Source organism: Ochotona princeps, chromosome 22 (genome assembly GCF_030435755.1).
Source record: "Ochotona princeps isolate mOchPri1 chromosome 22, mOchPri1.hap1, whole genome shotgun sequence".
NCBI lineage: Eukaryota > Metazoa > Chordata > Mammalia > Lagomorpha > Ochotonidae > Ochotona > Ochotona princeps.
Genome location: NC_080853.1, coordinates 7,633,046 through 7,651,446, shown reverse-complemented (window position 1 = coordinate 7,651,446; position 18,401 = coordinate 7,633,046).

Genomic DNA, 18,401 nt, shown 5'->3' with positions numbered 1-18,401 from the left:
GCCCCTGCAGAGCTCTGGGTTACTGGGAGTTGGGACTGAGTCCAAATCTTGAGGGCAAGTGGGCAGTGGATGAAGCCCTCTTGACCTTGGACTCCAAAGCCCCTGGGCCACTGGGAAGAACAGAGGAAAGGAGAGGAGAGGGAAAGGAACTGATAGTGCCAGGCAGGAGGTGAGAGACAGCAGGTGATGGTGGCACAGGGTAGGCGTGGCCTTGGGGATGGAGACTGGATTTAAGAATTCCCCCCCGGGGGTGGGTGTGTGGCCTGGCAGTTGTGGTTGGGACGACCATAGTCCCCATCTGAGCACCTGTTCGAGTCCCTGTTTCTCAGCTTCTGATCCAGCAGGAGATGGCTAGAGTGCTTGGGTCCTTGCTACCCACGTGAGGGACCCTGGTGGAGTTTCTGGCTCCTGGCTCCTGGCTCCACCTGACCTGGCCCAGCCCTGGCTATGGCTATGAACCAGGATCTCATTGCCTCTCCTAGTCTGTCCCTCTGCCTTCCAAATAAATAAACTAAAAAGAAACACACAGACACACACAGACACACACACACACGCGTTTTAAAATTGGAGCCAGCATCATGACACAGTGGATTAAGCTGCTACCTATGGTGCGAGCATTCCATGTGGACTTTTGTTCAAATCCTAGCTGCCCATTTCCCATCCAGCTTTCTGCTTACGGCCTGGGAAAGCAGTAGAGGATGGTCCAAAGCCTTGGGACCCTGTACCCCTATGGGAGACCCAGAGGAAGCACCTGGCTCCTGGCTTCAGATTGACTCAGCTCTGGCTGTTGTGGCCACTTTGGGAATGAACCAGAGGTTAGAAGATCTTCCTCTCTGTCTCTCCTCTCTTTAAATCTGACTTTCCAATTAAAAATAAATAGATCTTTTAATTTAAAAAAAAGAAGTTAGTTAAAATGAACTACAAGTGGTTTCTTGGACGTTGCAACAGGTGGAAACGCGGCAGATGGAAAGAGACTTCTGTAAGCTTTCCATGGGGAAAGAACGCCAACCTGTGGCAATGACACGGGCCCTGGTCATCAGACCCTCGGGATGCTGACACGTCCTCACACTTGGTTTGTCCTCTCTGCCAACCCCCATACCTGTCACCAAAGCCCCTTCTCAGACACAGGGGTGTGAGTCTCCTTGCAAGAAGCTCCCACAGGCACAACTCCAAATTCAAACTCAAAGATGTTACCTGTGGGCACAGCCACCATCTCTCTGTCCACCATGCCCACCCACCGTCTGCCCCAGGGCACTCCCTGAGCCTGTCCTGCTATCTGCTGTCTCCCAGGACGATGCCTTCCCATCCAAATTGTTTGGAAATCTCCTGAAATTCCATTCGGCTCCTGTGTTTGGTATGAGTCCCTCTGTGTGCAGGGTGTGGCCCACACTGGCATCTGCAGTGGCCACGTGGGGAAGGAGGTGCCCACACTGGCATCTGCAGTGGCCGCGTGGGGAAGGAGGTGCCCCTGGAGCTTCTGGCTGCACTTCCCCCTTCCCACCACCTGCATCCCGCAGCTGAGCCCACGCGGGGGTTTGATTACTCTTCCCTCTGTCCCACCTGCTTCAGAAGCTGCTTTTGCCTAAATCCTTGTTTTCAGAAGCCTGTCTCCTGCACCCTCCGTCCTCATCCTCTCCTTGGCCTAGCTGGCCTTTTCTTGGGTTCCCACAGCGATGGCTCCAGAGCTCAGAGGTTGAGGGAGACACATGGCAGCCGCAGATTCTGGCCCGGCCATTAGCTCCTCCCTCAGGACCTTCTTAAAAAAAAAAAAGTCCAGGAAATAAACTGTAAAGCCAAGCTCCTGAGAGTGTCCAGGCAGGCGGGATTGGGGCCAGGAAAGTCTCTGGGCACATCTGGGCCCCATTAGTGGCTGGAGACTGCCTGTGGTGTCCTCTGAGCTAGCACTGGGGCATCCTGGCAGGCGGGGCCCGGCTTTCAAAACTGTCAACTTCACAAATGTTATGGGAATCATTCCTTCATTTAGGAAAAAATAAAATTACATGAAACACGAGGCCGCAGCTGGCCTGTGACCAACACACACAGGCTTTTACTGCTCCTCGTGTGATGCCCTGGAAAGATCTGTTTACGCCTTTCCTTGTTAACAAGTCCATAAAGCGAGGTATCTGCACACACAGTTCCACCTCCCTCACCCTGGCCCAGAAGGGCCCTTGTGAGCCGGCTCCAGGGCCTCCCCAAGTTTAATACTACTCCAGGGCCTTTGCACCTGTAACTGTTGCTGCTATAAGAGAGCCACAGGGCTGGCTCCTCCACGCCGGTCACAAATCACAACACACAGGAATCATGTGGCTAATGGTGCCTTCCCAGTGGTGCCTCCTCAGGTGTCACCTGCACCAGCTCTGCCCTTAGCAGCACGTGGCTGAATGGGTGCTGGATGAACACGCAGGCAGGCGGTTGTGGAAAGCCCAGCGCACGTCCTGCTTGTCCAGGTACTGTGCTGAGGCCTCGCACTGATGATTCACCCCAATTCTCATGACTGACTTCAGAAGGAGGAACCCTGGTTTCAGAGAGGTTAAGCAGTCCTAGTGGAATCACACAGCTGGTAAGAGTCGGAACTGGGACTTGAACCCTGAGCCCTTTTGAAGCTGTCATTGAGCCTTTACCACCTTTGAGGTAAGACTGCAGTTGCAACTTTCTCCCTTGGGTAGGACAGAGTCTGGGCCTTTTTTTTTTTTTTTAAGATTTATTTTTTAAGACTTCTTCCTTGGGCCCGGCGGCATGGCCTAGCAGCTTAAGTCCTCGCCCTGAAAGCCCCGGGATCCCATATGGGCGCAGGTTCTAATCCCAGAAACTCCACTTCCCATCCAGCTCCCTGCTTGTGGCCTGGGAGAAGCAGTCGAGGACGGCCCAAAGATTTGGGACCCTGCACCCGCGTGGTAGACCCAGAAGAGGTTTCAGGTTCCCGGCATCGGATCGGCGCGCACCGGCCGTTGTGGCTCACTTGGGGAGTGAATCATCGAATGGAAGATCTTCCTCTCTGTCTCTCCTCCTCTCTGTATATCTGACTTTGTAATAAAATAAATAAATCTTTAAAATAAAAAAAAAAGACTTCTTCCTTTACAGCAAGAAGAAGAGACAGAAAGATCTTCCATCTGCTGGTTTATTCCCAGATGGCCCCAACAGCTGTGGCTGAGCTGATCTGAAGCCAGGAGCCAGGAGTCTGCTTCGTTCTCTTTCGCTGAGTGCAAGGATTTCCCTTCTCCACTTTCCCAGGTCATGAAGCAGGCAGCTGATCAGAAATGGAGTAGCTGGGACATGAACTGGTGCTCATATGGAGTGTCAGCTCCGGAGGCAGAAGCTTAACTTACTACAGCATGACACTAGCCCCAAGGGCTTTTTTCCCCCACAAGTTGTTTTGTTTTCAAATCGTTACAGAAGAGGAGAAAGCAAGAGAAAGAAAGAGAACAAGCTTCCACCAAGTTTCACTCCCCAAATGGCTTAGAACAGCCAGGGCTGGGTTGGCCCAGGCTAAAACCAGGAACCTGACACTCCTTTCAAGTCTTATGTGAGTAGCAGGGGCCTAAATGCTTGGACCATCTTCCACTGCCTTCCAAGACGCATCAGCAGATGCTAGATGGGAAGGGGAACAGCTGGGACTCATGGGAATCTGCACCTGGGATGCGGGCGTCGCAGGCGGCGGCTTAATTAGCAGCACCCCAAGCTCTGAGCTTCAGAGCCTGGGCTGTTAAGCCACAGCTCTCTCTAGCTGGGTCCAGGAGCTCTGGAGGTGGGAGCAGGCAGGGCAAAGAGGGCTCAGGCACCATGGGAACCTGGGTAAAGCAGAAGGTACCCTGCAGGCTGGGAGAAGCTTCCCAGAAGGGCAGGACCACCCACTCAGCAAGTTTGGCTAGACCTTCCCCTGCTCACTGCCCCAGGCCTGGGCACCTAAAAAGGGCTGCTGATTTTCTAGTGCCTTTCCAGGAAAAGCCCACAGTAAGGTGTCAGCAGCGCAGCACCCCTTCCCATGCTCCCATCTCGGTCTCTTCCCACAACACCAAGATCACCCTAATCCAGTGTGATCTAGTCTTGTCCAAGTAGGTTGTGTCCGCCAATGCCGGCGAACTGGGGCTCTGCATACAGCAGATGGCACCCTGCACACAGCAGGTGGCACATGTCAAGGGCTTTGGGAGGACCCTCTCAGCACCTGGAAGCCATCCCAGAGCTTCATACTCTCCAGCCAGCAAACTGCAGGAGGCTCCACAGGGCGGCGTGGAGGAGAGGACCGGAGTGAGTCAGCCTTTGCCCATGTGGCCCTAGGAGGGAGGGGATCTCCGACCAAAGCTCCGGAGGCCCTGGCTTCTGCTGTTGCCACCAGGGGAAGGCAGCAGCTCATGGACAAGAGGCCCCTGGAAAGCAGGGCTGGGGTCACCGGGCCAGGGTAGGGAAGTGCATGGATCCTCAGGGCTTTGGGAAGTCAGAGTCTGAGCGGATTTGTTCTGGAGAAAGATCCCCTCGGGCGGCTGGCAGGTGAGGAGATCACACCCTCCTTCCCAGCAGGTGAGGCAGAGGGTGGGGCTGGGAAGAGGTAGGGAGGAGCCAGGGCTGGGCCTGAGCCATCAGGGCCTTTCAGCCAGGGAGGCCAAGAGCCACCAGTCAGGCAAACAACAATGACAGCAGTAGTAATAGTGTCTGGTGACAACTGCACGTTTTGCAAATAGACGTGTCTGACTCCATCCACACAACAGCTCTAGGCAGAAGATCTGACTTTCAAATAAATATGTCTTTTTACATTTTTAATTTGCAAGGTATATAGGTAGTCAGAGATCTCTAATCCATCCCCAGTGGATTAGCGATCACTACCCAGTGCCCACAACAGCCAGGTCTGGGTTCTGCTGAAGCCATGAGCCAGAACTCCACCTCTGCAGGGGGCAGGACCCAAGTACTCAGCCATCACCCACTTCTTCCCAGGGAGCCTTCCCCAGGATGTGACCACAGGAGTCCCAAGTAGTGGCTTACTTATCTGCTCCACCAAATTGTTCCCATTTTACAGATATTGAAGCAGGTGCTGAAGGAGCAAGGAACTTGCCCAAGGCCTGGCAGAGGGCAGCCTTAAGCTCTCAGGTATTTCGTGTCTATTCTCTCAGGCAGTAGGGGGATGGGCGGGACCAGGCCCTCCCCACTCCCCAGAAGTGTCCACAGCTCCCAGCTTTCAGCCTCTGGCTGGGGCTCCCAAACCCAGCTCTGCCTGGCAGGTGCTGCAGCCTGAGATACAAGCCTCTGTGGAGGCTGAAAGAGCACGCCAAGGAGAACTGAAACCCTGTGTCACTCCGCGGAGCGCTAGGGGTGGGGATGCCCAAGGAAACAGACTTCACCCCCGGGGATGTGGCCCGGGCTGGGCAGGGGGCTTTCCCACGGCCCTCAGTCCCTCCTTTCCAGGACCATCGTTGCTCACCTTGCGGGTGACCCTGATGAGTCCCCAGCTTCTCCTCTGCGGGAGGAGGAGCGGTCCACCTTTGAGCCAGTCATGCCGCCGGAGCCTCATACGCGAAGCCCCCGCCCCCACCTTCCTGCAGCAGGAACCTCAAGCCCAGCTTGTGGGGGAGCGAGCGGGTGTCGCCTCCGACGGCAACAGCACGGACGCCCGCGCCCCACGGGAGCGGAGAGCAGAGCTGCCTGTGCTGCGGGTGGCACACACAACTTGTGTGAATAACAGTGACTTACAGACACCTGGGCTCCCGCGGTGCTGTGAGAGGGAGGAAGGGAGAGAAGGCGGGGGCCTGTGTTACCTAGTAATTCTCTTTTCTTTTCAAGATTTTGTTTACTTATTTGAAAGGCAGAGTTGCAGAGAGGAGAGAGAATAGAGAGGAGAGAGAAAATCTTGCACCTGTTAATTCACTCCCCCAAATGCCTGTAACAGTTGGGGCTGGGCCAGGCTGAAGTCAGGAACCTGTAGCTCTCTTCCACGGCCTTCCTGGGGCCTTATCCAGGAGTTGGATCGGAAATGGAGCAGCTAGGACTGGGACCGCCACTCACATGGAATATGCTGGAATACCCATTGTATTTCTGTGAAGGCAGAGTGAGGGGTGCAGGAGAGCCTTCCATTTTATGTGATTGTTTCCCCACCACCATCACCAACCTTAACGGAGAGGAGGTCTGAGTTGTGATGTGGGAGACCCGGACAGAATTCCTGGCTCTTGGTTCCAGCCTGCCCAAGCCCCTGGGGAGAGAAGGATCTCTTTCTGTCACTGTGCCTTTTGAATAACTGTGATAAATACAGAATCATATACATTATGAAACTTTCTTTTATTTTAAATGTTACTTCTTTGAGAGACAGAGAGAAAGCTCTGATCCATTTGTCCACTCCCCCAATGCTCAGAGTGGCTGGTCTCTCAACTGGTGGCAGGAACCTGTCATCTGGCCATCACCACTGCTTGCCTTCTGGATTCTGCATTAGCAGGAAGTTAGGGTCAGGAGCCTGGGGCAGGAGCTGACCCCCAGGTACAAGGATGTGGGATGTGGGTGTCTTCACTCCTTGGATCAACACCAGGCCCGCTGTTTTGTGCAGTGTAGACTCCTCCCATGTCTGTGTCATCCCTGATTCTCTCTCTCTCTGGGGAGCACCCTGAGTTCACAGCAAATGCCGTCTGATCCATCCTCCTGTGGTGCTAACACGAGCTGCAAGTGCGGGTAGGTGCACAGGATAGTCTGGGAGGCAGCATCTCCGCGCAGCTACCTTCACAGCAGGGGCTAGGCACACTGGGGTCAGCAGCAGGGCTCTCTGTGAGCTGGGAGGGGTGTTGGAATCGCCTGCAGTAGGGCAATGCAGGGAGTCACAGACATACCCCACTTAGTCTGTCTCTAGGGCTGGGTGGCGTCTGGGTCCTGTTGGTGCCCACCCCAGGCAGTGCCACTGGCTTGAGCTCGCCTTGGGCAGCCTGTTCCCCCACTGCTGTGACCTGGTCACTGGCAGGAAGGAGGTGAGTACCTGACAGCCCAGCTGTCTGAGGGAGGCTGCCCTGTACTCTGGAAGGACCCAGCCTCTGCTGAATGGTAGCACCAGCATTTAGCCTTACTGAATTTTCAAGATTGATTTACTTGTAAGCCTGAGTTACAGAATAAGAAAAAGTACGTGTGCTTCTATCCTCAGGTTCACTCCCCATGTGCCTGCACCAGGATTCTGAAAATGACTTTGGAGGCTGGCCTGCATTGTGGCATAGTAGGTAAGCCACTATATAGAGAGCTGGCATCCCACATGTGCCGTGGGCTCAAGTCCCAGCTGCACCACTTCCAATTCAGCTCTAATGTGCCTGAGAAGGCAGTGGAGGGTGGTACAAGTGCTTGAGCCTCTGCAACCATGTGGGAGACCCAGGCGAAGTCCAAGGCTCTTGGCTTTGGCCTGGCGCAGCCCTGGCCAGCCATTGTGGCTATCTGGGGAGTGAACCAGCGCATAGAAGATCTGTGTGTGATGTTGTGCACAGAACAAGTGCTGAGGAGGAATAGGATAGTAAAATCCCTCACGCCCTGACCACAGTGCTCATGGCAGGAGGGGAAAGAGCCATCTTCTGCTTCTTTCCCAGGAATATCAGCAGGGAGCTGGATCGGAAGTGGAGCTGCCCCTGGGACTCAAACAAGTGCTCCTATATAGGATGCTGACATGACAAGCAGCAGCTTAACATACTGCATCCATCCTACCAGGTGCTACTATTCCTTTACAGCTTTTAAGCATTTTAGTAGACAAGTGTGAGAAATTTTCTAAATATGTAATCAATATAGGACAAACTCACCTACAAAATACAGCTTTCGTTTTTCTTGGGAAATAAAGACCTGGCATTTCTGGGCCTATAGCAACTCTGTTCAGGCACTGGCATTTGATCAAGGGTCTTCTCCCTCCACTGCCTTGGGTCTGCAGCTCCAGCTCAGAGCTCCCAGCCGCCTGGGCCCTACTGGGCGCAAGTGACATGGCCAGGAGCAGATAAATCCCAGCTCTCTGTATGACAGCAGTCCTGGGCTGCAAGGACACAGTCTGGGATCTTGGCTAAGACCAAGCTGCTGGCTACGCAGATCAACAGCAGCCCTGGGACAAGCCTGGCCCATGGGGTGATGCCAGCAGAGTGTGGGGTGCCATGGTGGAGCCTCACATGACGGTACCTGCTCAGCTAGGGTGAGGACAACAAGGGAGTCCTGGGGGGGGGATGGGGCAGGACACCTGAGAGGACTGGAGGGAGGGAGAGGAAGCCACAGGTGGAGAGTAGAGCAAAGACAATGACCAGGATGGCACAGGGCTTGGCAAACTCAGGATGTAGCAGGAGGTCCAGGCGCCTGGTGGGAGAGGGGAGCAGGGGTCACCCGCCTGGTCTGCTGGGGATCCGGGCCCAGGACCAGGTGTTTGGATTTGATTCTGTGCCACGGGAAGCCACCTGGGGTAGGGCGGGGGTTTCACGCAGAGGAGGGAGTTTGACTTCCCTCTGGCTGCCTGTGGGAAATAGACAGAGGGGACAAAAAGGAAGTGGGAGACAGAGGAGGCACCTGCAGGCCCGGTGGCTTCCGCAGCAGCAGCAGCAAAGCAGTCAGTGGGAGGAAGGCCCTGTGAGACATCTGTGTGGATGGGCTGGGCTGGACCTGATTGGGTTCCTCCCGCACAGATGGGCTGGCCAGGCAGAGGAGGGGCTCTAGCTACTGGCTCTCGCCTTGGGCCCAGAAGCGTGGAGGGCACAGTCAGGTGGGCACTTTTCTGGAGAGTCTCTTTCTGTATTTCTCTGTGCTAGTGTTGCCCCCATTGCCCCCAATCTCCGTGCCTGCTTCGTGCACACAGCCACACCTCCATGTGCAGTTCTGATCTCTGACCCTGCACATGAACAATCGCATGGCAGAACCCTGGGCTCTGGTGTCCCCTCAGTCCCAGACACCCTTCAACCTGTTGTCCCCACTTCTGCAAACCCTTCCCCCTGCGGAATATGAGATGGGAAAGGGAAGAGGCGGTGCTGGTAGCCCGGCATGTGCTGGGTCCTCAGGAAGCTGGGATGGCCTTGGCCGGAGGGAGTATGGGGTACTAAGGAGACATGGGGGAGCTGGGAGGAAGGGTTGCCTCACCTCACACTCTCTTCTCTGTTCCACCTTATGGAAGGGCACCTCCTGAGGCCTGGGCCAAGGTGGAGCACTGGCCAAGGACCCAGGGATGGGGATGACCTGAGCAGCCTTGGGAGGAACTGGCTACTCTTACTCCATGGTGTGGATAAGGGCTTTTGTCTGAGTTCAGGACTTTTGTCGCATTTTCTTTCTTGAAGGGTCTGGACTATTCTCAGTCTTCAGTATATCACGTCACCATGTTTGGCTGGCGTGGGCGTTGGGAGCTGCTGTCATGCTATGCCATGGCAGGCTGGCATTCTGCACAGGCATGCCTGAGACTCCTTTCCAGCTCTGCCCCCAATTCCAGCTGTCTGGAAGCGCAGAAATGGCAGAAACAGGTGTCAGCTGCAATGGTCAGTTCCCTGCTGCCTGATGCCCGGCTTTGCCCTGGCTACTTGTTGGCATCTACAGAGTAAGTAGGACTGCCCCTACAACACCACATTCCATTTGGGTGCTGGTTCAAGATCTGGCCGTGTCCCTTCTAATCCAGCTCCTTGCTGATGTACCTGGGAAAGCAGCAGAGAATGATCTAAAGGCTTTGGGCACTGTAACCCAGATGAAGCTCCTGGCTTGTTTCTGCCTGGCCCAGCAATATCATTGCAGCCATTTGGGGAGTAAACCATTGGATGGAAGATCTGTCTCTCTGCCTTACAAATGTATACATGTTATATGTATTTCAAATATACATGAAATATATATTTACATATGTATCTATTTTTTCTTTTTTTAAAGATTTATTTATTTTTATTGCAAAGTCAGATATACAGAGAGGAGGAGAGACAGAGAGGAAGATCTTCCGTCCAATGACTCACTCCCCAAGTGGCTGCAATGGTTAGTACTGTGCCGATCCGAAACCAGGAACTAGGAACCTCTTTCAGGTCTCCCATGTGGGTGCAGGGTCCCAAGGCTTTGGGCCGTCCTCAACTGCTTTCCCAGGCCACAAGCAGGGAGCTGGATGGGATGCGGAGCCGCTGGGACATGAACCAGCACCCATATGGGATCCCAGCAATGCAAGGCAAGGACTTCAGCCGCTTGGCCATGCCGCCGGGCCCAAGTCAGAGGTTCCATCCCAGCTCGTGCCCATGGGAGGGCTGGATGCACTGATGCATGCAAAACCCTCCGCACAAAAAGAGCAGCCTCCCTGGGCCATGCTGATAGCAGATGCTGGAATGTCAGACATGGCCCCTCTCTGCTGCGTTGGACAGTCCTACCGCTGAAACAGAGGAGGATCGCAGGCACATCACATGATGGTTTTACTCATGTCAGTGCACCAATGCCAAAGAGGAAGGTCCTCAGCCCAGCTTGGCATCCACCTGCTAAGGGGACCTGATCAGTCAGCTAGGCTGCAAAAAGGAATGGTAGAACAGCTGTGGAAAGCAGTCACCCACACAGACAGCCAGGAGGCCCTCGCCTTGCTGGTCGTTTACACACATGACTCTGCTTCTGGGACCACCACATACACGCAACCAGAACTTTCCAGGAACCTTTCCTGACTGTCCTGGGAAGCCGTGTTGTCCTCTGACTCCTCCCGGCACTGTCTTCCCCAGCATTCTCTCAGCCCCACCTGCCACTTCACTCCAGGTGATTATTTGCCCATGTCTGGCTCCCCCACCGGACCAGCAGCCACAGGAGGGCCAGGACTGGGTTCCCGTTTGCAGAACACCCCACCTCCTTTACAAACGGGCTTTTGGTGGAGCAACCGAGCCCAAGCCTGGCGCCTCCTGCAGGCCCCGAGGGGGTGGCCACTGCCCACCCCGGGGCCTCCTGGCAGCAGTGGTCGCTCCTCCAGGCCGCAGCCCCTCCCGCCCAGCGAGACGAATGCAGCACACGGCCGCCTTTATGGGGCCCGCAGACAGCGCGCCGCCAGCCTAACCCTGCGTGGAAAATTTGGAGGTGGATGGCGCGGCGCCTTCAGGAGCGGCCGCCAGCAGCAGCGCGGGGGCGGCGGGGGCTGAAGACCGGGCCGGAAACGTGAGCCGGCGGCTGGGGGTGGGTGGGTCGTGAGCCGATGTGGAGAAGTGGCGGGTGGCGTGGGCTGCAAAGGAGGGGGCACCATCGCCCCAGTGCATTCTCGGGTGCGACCCCAGACCGCGGGCTGTTCCCTGGCGGCAGGTGGAGGGCGCAGGAGGTGCTTGGCATCGCCTCGCTTCCCCTTGTTCCTGCCCAGCCTGGCGGCTCAGTTCGCTGGCTGTGCCCTGCAAAGCGGGCTCAGGGCAGGATGGGGGCGGGAGGGCAGCAGAGCCAGGACGTGGGAGGTGCTGGGCCACTCCCTGGCGGACATCATTAGCTTGAGGGTTGCGTCAGCCCCAAGTTAGGGAATCCAAGAGACCCTGGCGGGATGAGCATGGTGTCGTGTTTCCCACCAGCTGGGGTAACCCCTGATCCACAGCTGGAAGTCGGGACAGTCCCTGAAGGCGAAGGTGGAAAGCATTAAGCCACAGTTGGGGGTACAAAGTCAGGAGCTGCAGTTGGGCAAGTCCTGGCGCCCAGCCCCACGGTGAGCCTCCTGCCACCAGTCATGGAGTGCCCAACATCAGGTTTCTATCTATGTAGTGGGGATGAGCCAGCCCCGGTCCCTGCAGGCCCACTCTAGTTCTTATGTCCTGAGAGATGTCCACAGAACAGAGTGGCTCTTGGCTGGTGGTTACAGACCGGCGAAAGTTCAGTGGGAGGGCTCTGACCTTCATGGTGAAGGGCAGGAGGACCTGAAGGGCGTGGCTGACCTGACTCCATCACCTATTGGTGGGAGTGATTGGCTGATGGTTGAGGAATGAAGGAGGGTGGGGAGGGGGGTCAGGTGACCCTGCAGGTGCACACCTAGCTCAGGCTTCAGCTGGAAGCAGAGGCAAGCCGGAGGGGTGGGACGCCAAAGGAAGGGAAGGCGGGGAACTCTCCAATGGAGATGGGGGTTGGGAAGGAGGGCCGTTTTTTTTTTTTTTTTTTTTTTTACTCAGTTTTAGAGGCTGCTTCAAAGATGGCCAACACGGAGCTCCATGCACCCAGCAGCCATCCTTGCCCTCACAGGTCCCTCTACCTGGACCACACTCCTCCTGACACCACCGGCTTCCTCCAGGGCGGCTCAGAGGAGCCTTCTCAGACACCCCCTTTCCTGACTGGTTTACCTCCCCTCCCTGCCTGTCTCCTCTACCTGCCTGTAAGCTTCGCGTGGCTGCTCAGTCCAGCACACAGCAGGTGCTTCATAGATGGCTGAGGAATGAACACATGAATGGACAGAGTTGGGTCAGGCAGAGACAAGCCCAGGGCTTCCCTTCCAGCTGGCAGGAGAACAGATTTCCTGGCTACACACCCCACCTGCAGACAGGGAGATGGGGAAATGCTATTTCTCTCTCTCTCTCTCTCTCTCTCTCTCTCTCTCTCTCTCTCTCTCACACACACACACACACACACACACACACACACACACAACCTGCTGAGGGAAGCTCATTTTCAGCTTTTTGCAGCATGACTGGCTGGATAGGGGCTTCGGGAGCTGGAGCCTGCCGCTGCTGAGCTGCCTGACAGTTCTCACACCTCATAAATGCACTTTTGGCAGTGTAGCTGGCTGGATCCGCCCCTGGCTGGTTGGGGAGTGGGGAGGGCGGTGTCTGGTCATTTAGAGCTGTGTGGCCTTGCATGGTTCCCTCACCTCCCTGCAGCCTCACCTTAAAACGAACAATAGTAGGAGTGTCTAAGAGTACAGCGCCTGGGTCTGGTGCTGTGTGCCTCTGCCTGCGATGCTGGCATCCCTCACGGGCACTGATTCCAGCTCCAGCTGCATCACTTCTGGTCCGGTGTCCTGATGATATGGGAAAGCAGTGGAGGATGGCCCAAGAGCTTGAATCCCTGCCACCCATATGTAGGAGTCCCAGATGGAGTTCCTGGTTCCTGACTTTGGCTTGGCCCAACTCTGGCTGGGGAGCAAACCAGCAGATGGGAATTCTGTCTCTGTAACTCTGTGTTTCAAATCAATGAATATCTATCTATCTATCTATCTATCATCTATCTAGAGAGCTTGCAGCATTTGGGCTTCCCTCAGAGGTTCTTCCGTTCTCTATTTAAACTAAGATTTGAACTTGTAAATGACTGCAGAGAATTAACAGGAACCAGAGCCATTAGAGTGCTTAAGAGCCAAACATTTGGTGACAAGTGTGCTTCCTTGAGGACACAGTTAATAACAAGATCTGGCAGTGAGTCACAATGGCCAGAAGCTGAAGGTGGGAATGAAATTGAAATAAACACACATTGTAGACCCTGGAGAGTTAGGGATGTGAATGAGATTTCTGGTGACAAAGCCACCTTCGGTTACTGCCCTTGTGGCTCATTCTGGGCTCTGCCCGTTACAAAATACCAGACCCCACCTGGAAGTTGGAGGAAGTCAGGATTCCACCGGGCAGTGTTGGAGTGCCTCTGGGCTTTGGGGAGACCCTGAGGGCAGCCCTCCCTGGGCATCCTCGGGCTGGGCTGCTCTGCAGGCCTGGGTGGGGTAGGGAGCGGAGAGGAGGCAGGATGGAAGAGCCTGGGTCCCTGCCAGCTGGAATCAACTTAGGGGATGCTGTGATATGGGAGCAGCCATCATGGGCTTGAGGGCAGGGAAAGCAGAGGCCCCTTCTTCACTGAGGCTGTGTGGTTCGTCATGCTATATAATCTGGGGAAGTGTGTGTATACGTTCACCTGTGTGCAGGCTGTGAAGTGTGTTGGAAGTCTGTGGTGGGTGTGCATGCACGCATGCCTGTCCCAGGGCTGGTTGGGGGAGGTGTCCGGTGTGTGTCTGTGCATGTGTGTGGCCTTGTCAGTGCCTGCTCCAGCCTTGGTCGCATAACTTCACACCCCTGCTGGCGGGCTCTGGCGGCCCCGCAGCACATGAGCCCGGCAATGGGAAGCAGATGGGCCTGGATGGAGACCATATGGGGTTGGGGATGGAGGTGCATTCCTGCCTCACAGAGACCCCTGCCTGCCAGCCGGCCCCCACCCATCACACCATCACGGTGGGAGCTGGAGCTGACAGTGCGACAAATGTCTGCGGCCTGTTTGGAGCCAGCAGGAGGGAGGCAGCCCTTGCCCCTAGGGAGCGTGTGTACACACGTGTGAGCATGCATGTAGTGTGCAGGAGATGCTGGCCCAGCAGGAGCCACCTTGAGAAACTGTAGTTGACCCCAGGCTGTGTGACCGTGGGCCATCCACACATCTGGTCTGGGCCTCAGTTTCCCCCAGGGTGGCAGTTGAGGGGAAGCAAGGGAACATGTGGGTCTCTGATTCCAGAGAGCAAGGCAGACAGCTTCAGCCAGCACTGATGGCAGGAATAGTGCTAACCTTGGTGGCCTGCAGGGCCTGAGGTCTGGGTCAAGGGGCAGCCTTAGGTCATGGCTCCCTGGACCCCAGCTGCTTCCCTGTGAACTGGAATGAACACTCACAGCACCTGCTAACATCAGTGGCAATGAGAAGGGAGTTCCTGGAGTGGGCCCTGGCTTGAAGTGGGGGTATTGGGCCATTGGGCCTAGCCCTATGGGAAAGGCAGAGCTGGGCTCCTGTTTGAGCGCCTTGCCTCTGCAGCCTGTCTCCTCATGGTTTTCACGGGTTACCTAGGATGAGCTGCCTGGCTTCCTTCCTTCACCCAGCCCTACTGCAGCTCTAGTGCTGGAGTTCCATTCCTGGGCCCATCGGATGGCTGGTGGGAGGTGGCCTAGCCAGAGTCTTGGCTTCCCTGGCCCTGCATGGGGAACAGGGAGCTTCAGGTGCACACCCTGGCTCCTGAATCCCTGCTGGGTGACCCTGGGCAAGGGCCAAGCAGGTGGTTGCCTCTCCATCTGCCAGGTGTGTGGCACAGACCCAAGCAATGGAAATAATGGTTGCTCTGGCATCCCCAGAGGCTGAGATTACAGACACAGGGTATGGGGCGGCAGCCACTCTGGGTGACCTTGAGCCAAGTCTTTTCACCTTCATTTTGTTTCCTCAGAGAACATTATTAGGGTTGACACTATAGTGCAGCGGATTAAACCGCTGTCTGAGACACTAGCATTGCATATGGGTGCCATGTCAATCCCCAGCCGCATTTCTTCCCCTCCAGCTCCCTGCTAATGCACCTGGGAAAGCAGTACAGAATGACCTGAGCCCTTGTCCCTCATGTGAAAGACCTGGATGGAATTCCAGGCCCAGCCCTGGCTGTTGTGACCTTTTGGGGTGTAAATCCACAGCAAGGGAATCCTTTTTTCTCTCTGGCATTCAAATGAGTAAGTGCTGCTAAGCCTAGAGCTTACCAGGATTATGCAGGTAGAGTGTTTGGCGCAGGCTAAGTGTTCAACCTGTGCTAACGTGTCCTCGCCTGGTCTTGTCCCTCAGTAGCTCCTGTAGAAGTAACCTTCCCTCTGTTCTCTGTTCCAGGGTATGGGGTGCGGTCAGCTAGCTCCCTGCCTTAAGACGAGGGCATGCAACCTAGGATTGGCCAATCAGAGCACTGCCTCCTCTCAGCCAATGAGAGCCAGGCCTGGAATTTTAGGGGGATCCAAGTAGGTAAGGTCTGGCTGGGCTCACTGAGGCGCTGGGAGGTGATGGATCCCTCCACAAAGGGCTCTTGCTCGCAGGTGGGAGGCCTGGCTGAAAGTGGGGAATGGTGGGCTAGAGTCCTGAGGACTTCCGCCTGCACAGGTGCAGCCACGCCTCGGGCCATTGGTGACCCCAGCTTTGTGGGCAAAAGGCTGAGGGCACGGCAAGGCAAGGCAGGAACAGAGTGGAGGGGCTGCCTGTGGCCTGCGGCCTCCGTTGAGCTGTCTGCTGCCAACCCCTGCAGCAGCCCAGCCAGACCCCTCCTCGCCCTGCCCTGCAGGTCTCTGAGCTCAGCCTTCCCCAGGCGGGGAGGTTTCCTGCCTTTGGCAGAACACTCAGGGAGGAAAATGACAGCCCTGTGGCCTGGCTCAGAAATTCGCTTGGGCAAGCTTGGGCAGCCAAGTCTTCCCCTCCTGTACTTCCTGGCCCTCCCTCCTGGTTTCTTTCTTCTTTCCCCTGTCTTCCTGTTTCTTTCTCTTTCTCTCCCTCCCTCTCGCTCTTCTGCGTCTCCTCCCCCTTCTCTCCTTCAGGTGTGAAAGAAAAAAGGCAGAGCAGCTCACCTCTGCCTGCCTGGCCTGCATCTTCATGTCTGCCTCCATTCACCCAGGCCCCAGCGCAGCCAGGGCAGTAACGGCCTGCACTAGCAGGTGCATGAGTGTGTCTCTATGGTGATGGGAGAACATTCCTAGGGGAGCTTCCAGGAGACCCTTCCTGGGGGCAGGGCTGAGGCATTACAAGGCCATGAAGATGGCCTTGGTCGGGCTCAGGAGGGCAGCCTAGCTGCTAAAGTCCTCACCTTGAGTGCGCCGGAATCCCATATGGGTGCCCATTCTAATCCTAGTGGCTAAAGACCTCTCCTTGCTTGCACCAGTTCAAATCCCGGCTGCTCTATTTCCCATCCAGCTCCCTGCTTGTGGCCCGAGTGAATGCAGCACTGTGGTGTCACTGGAGCAGCTGCCCACCACCCACTGTGCCAGCTCAGAGACATCCTGAATTTGTCCACTTGCTGGTGCTGCCAGCAGGTTAGGGCCTCAGGGCAGATAGTTCCCGGCTATGGAACCCGGACAAGCAGGGAAGTGTTTGGGGCAGGGATTTCCCTTATGCACTGAAGCACAGGCTGGGTCATTCCTTTTCCTCCCCACCTCACCCACACCTCCTTGTCCTGGGATAGCTTGGACAGGCGGGCAAGCCTGAGGCCATGGAACTTGCTGGCCTACCACCAAGCCTGGCGCTCTGCCAACTGTGGCTCCCAGGCCCCTGGCCAGATGCAGGGTCCAGTCTGCTTGGATGGCCCAAGCTGCCTCTTGGAGCCTCGGTCCTAGCTTCCTGAGGTTCTTCTGGGTCCTCCAGGGTCATGGTAGGAGCTGGGGTGGGGCTTGTGATGGCTTCATGGATGGGGGGCGGTCAGTGAGTCCAGTGGCAGCTGCAGACAGGCCTGGAGGGCCCTGCATGAGTCACTTCCTCCTGCAAGCCTCAGCTTCCCTGTGGCTCTGGGAGCCTGAGACTGGGAAAAGAATTTTTGTGGGCAGCAGGAACTTGTGAACCTTAAATGAAAACCCCACATTACCAGGAGACATACCTGTGCAAGCGGCCTTCACCTGCTCTTTCATTCATTAATGCCTCCAGCTGACACTTGGTCACTTCATTCATTCAGAGAACATCATTGAACATTTCTTTCATGCCAGGTGAGGTTAGTGAAAAACACCAAAACAAGACCCAGGGCCACGAAGATCAGAGTGTCTGATTATATTTGAATTTCAGATAAACAATAAAGACATCCATAGATTTTGATTTGAGAGGCAGTGCCAGCCAGCCAGCCAGCCAGTCAGGCAGGCGAGTGATACACTCTCCGATGCTGGCAATGGCTGGGGAGGGGCGGAGAAGACAGAAGTGAGCGTCAAGAACTTGAACCAGGTCTCCCACAGAGCTATAGCAGTGGGCGCCCCCCGACCAGGTCAGAAGCTGGAGCTGGGGCTTGAACCTACACCCTCAGCGAGGCTGCAGGCATCCGTGGATAAATGCCCATTCCGCTCCCATACATTTGAGCCTAAGTACGAACCAGGCAGTACCTGTTGGCCTAAGTGCATCCCAGGCCCTGTGAGGTAGGAGGTTTTGCCCAGAAAGGACCGGAGACTCAGAGAGCTGCATCTACCCAGCCTGGAGCCCTCAGGCAGGTGTTCTGGTTATGGGCCAGAGGCCCCACGGCACGAGCTCTCGGTCACCCCTGCTCACTTCCTGGAGGGCACTTGCGGGAACGCTGACCTGTCTGGGCAGCTCTGCCCTCACCTGTCGGGAAAGTCCCTGTGGGTTACCCCAGGCTGGGGGCTGGTTCACTCTAGGCTGGAGGCTGGTGCAGCCCAGGTGTGGCCACAGCAAGAGGACTGGGTGAGGCACATCATGAGGGAAGGAGATGGGAGGTCGGCAAGGGTCCTATGTGGCTCCCTCCTGGCCCCCAGCCCCTCCTCAGCCAGCAGGTCCCCACCTGCTCCCTAGTGTGCGTGCTGCACTGTGGGGTCCTTGAAATCACCTCCTCTCTCCCTGTGTGTGTTTGGGGTGTCTTGGCCCCTCTTATCTGTACAAAGATGCTCATGCATGGGTTTACACACATGCTGTCTCATTTGAGTTCTCCTTGAGCACCTGCTAGATACCGGCTCTTGTTCAAGGCACAGAATGTGGGAGAGACATGAGAGGGTGAGCCACATGGAAAGCCTGCTCTCCTGGAACTGATGGTCTTGTGAGGTGGGCAGGTAACAGATACGTAAGGAAGACCATTTGGG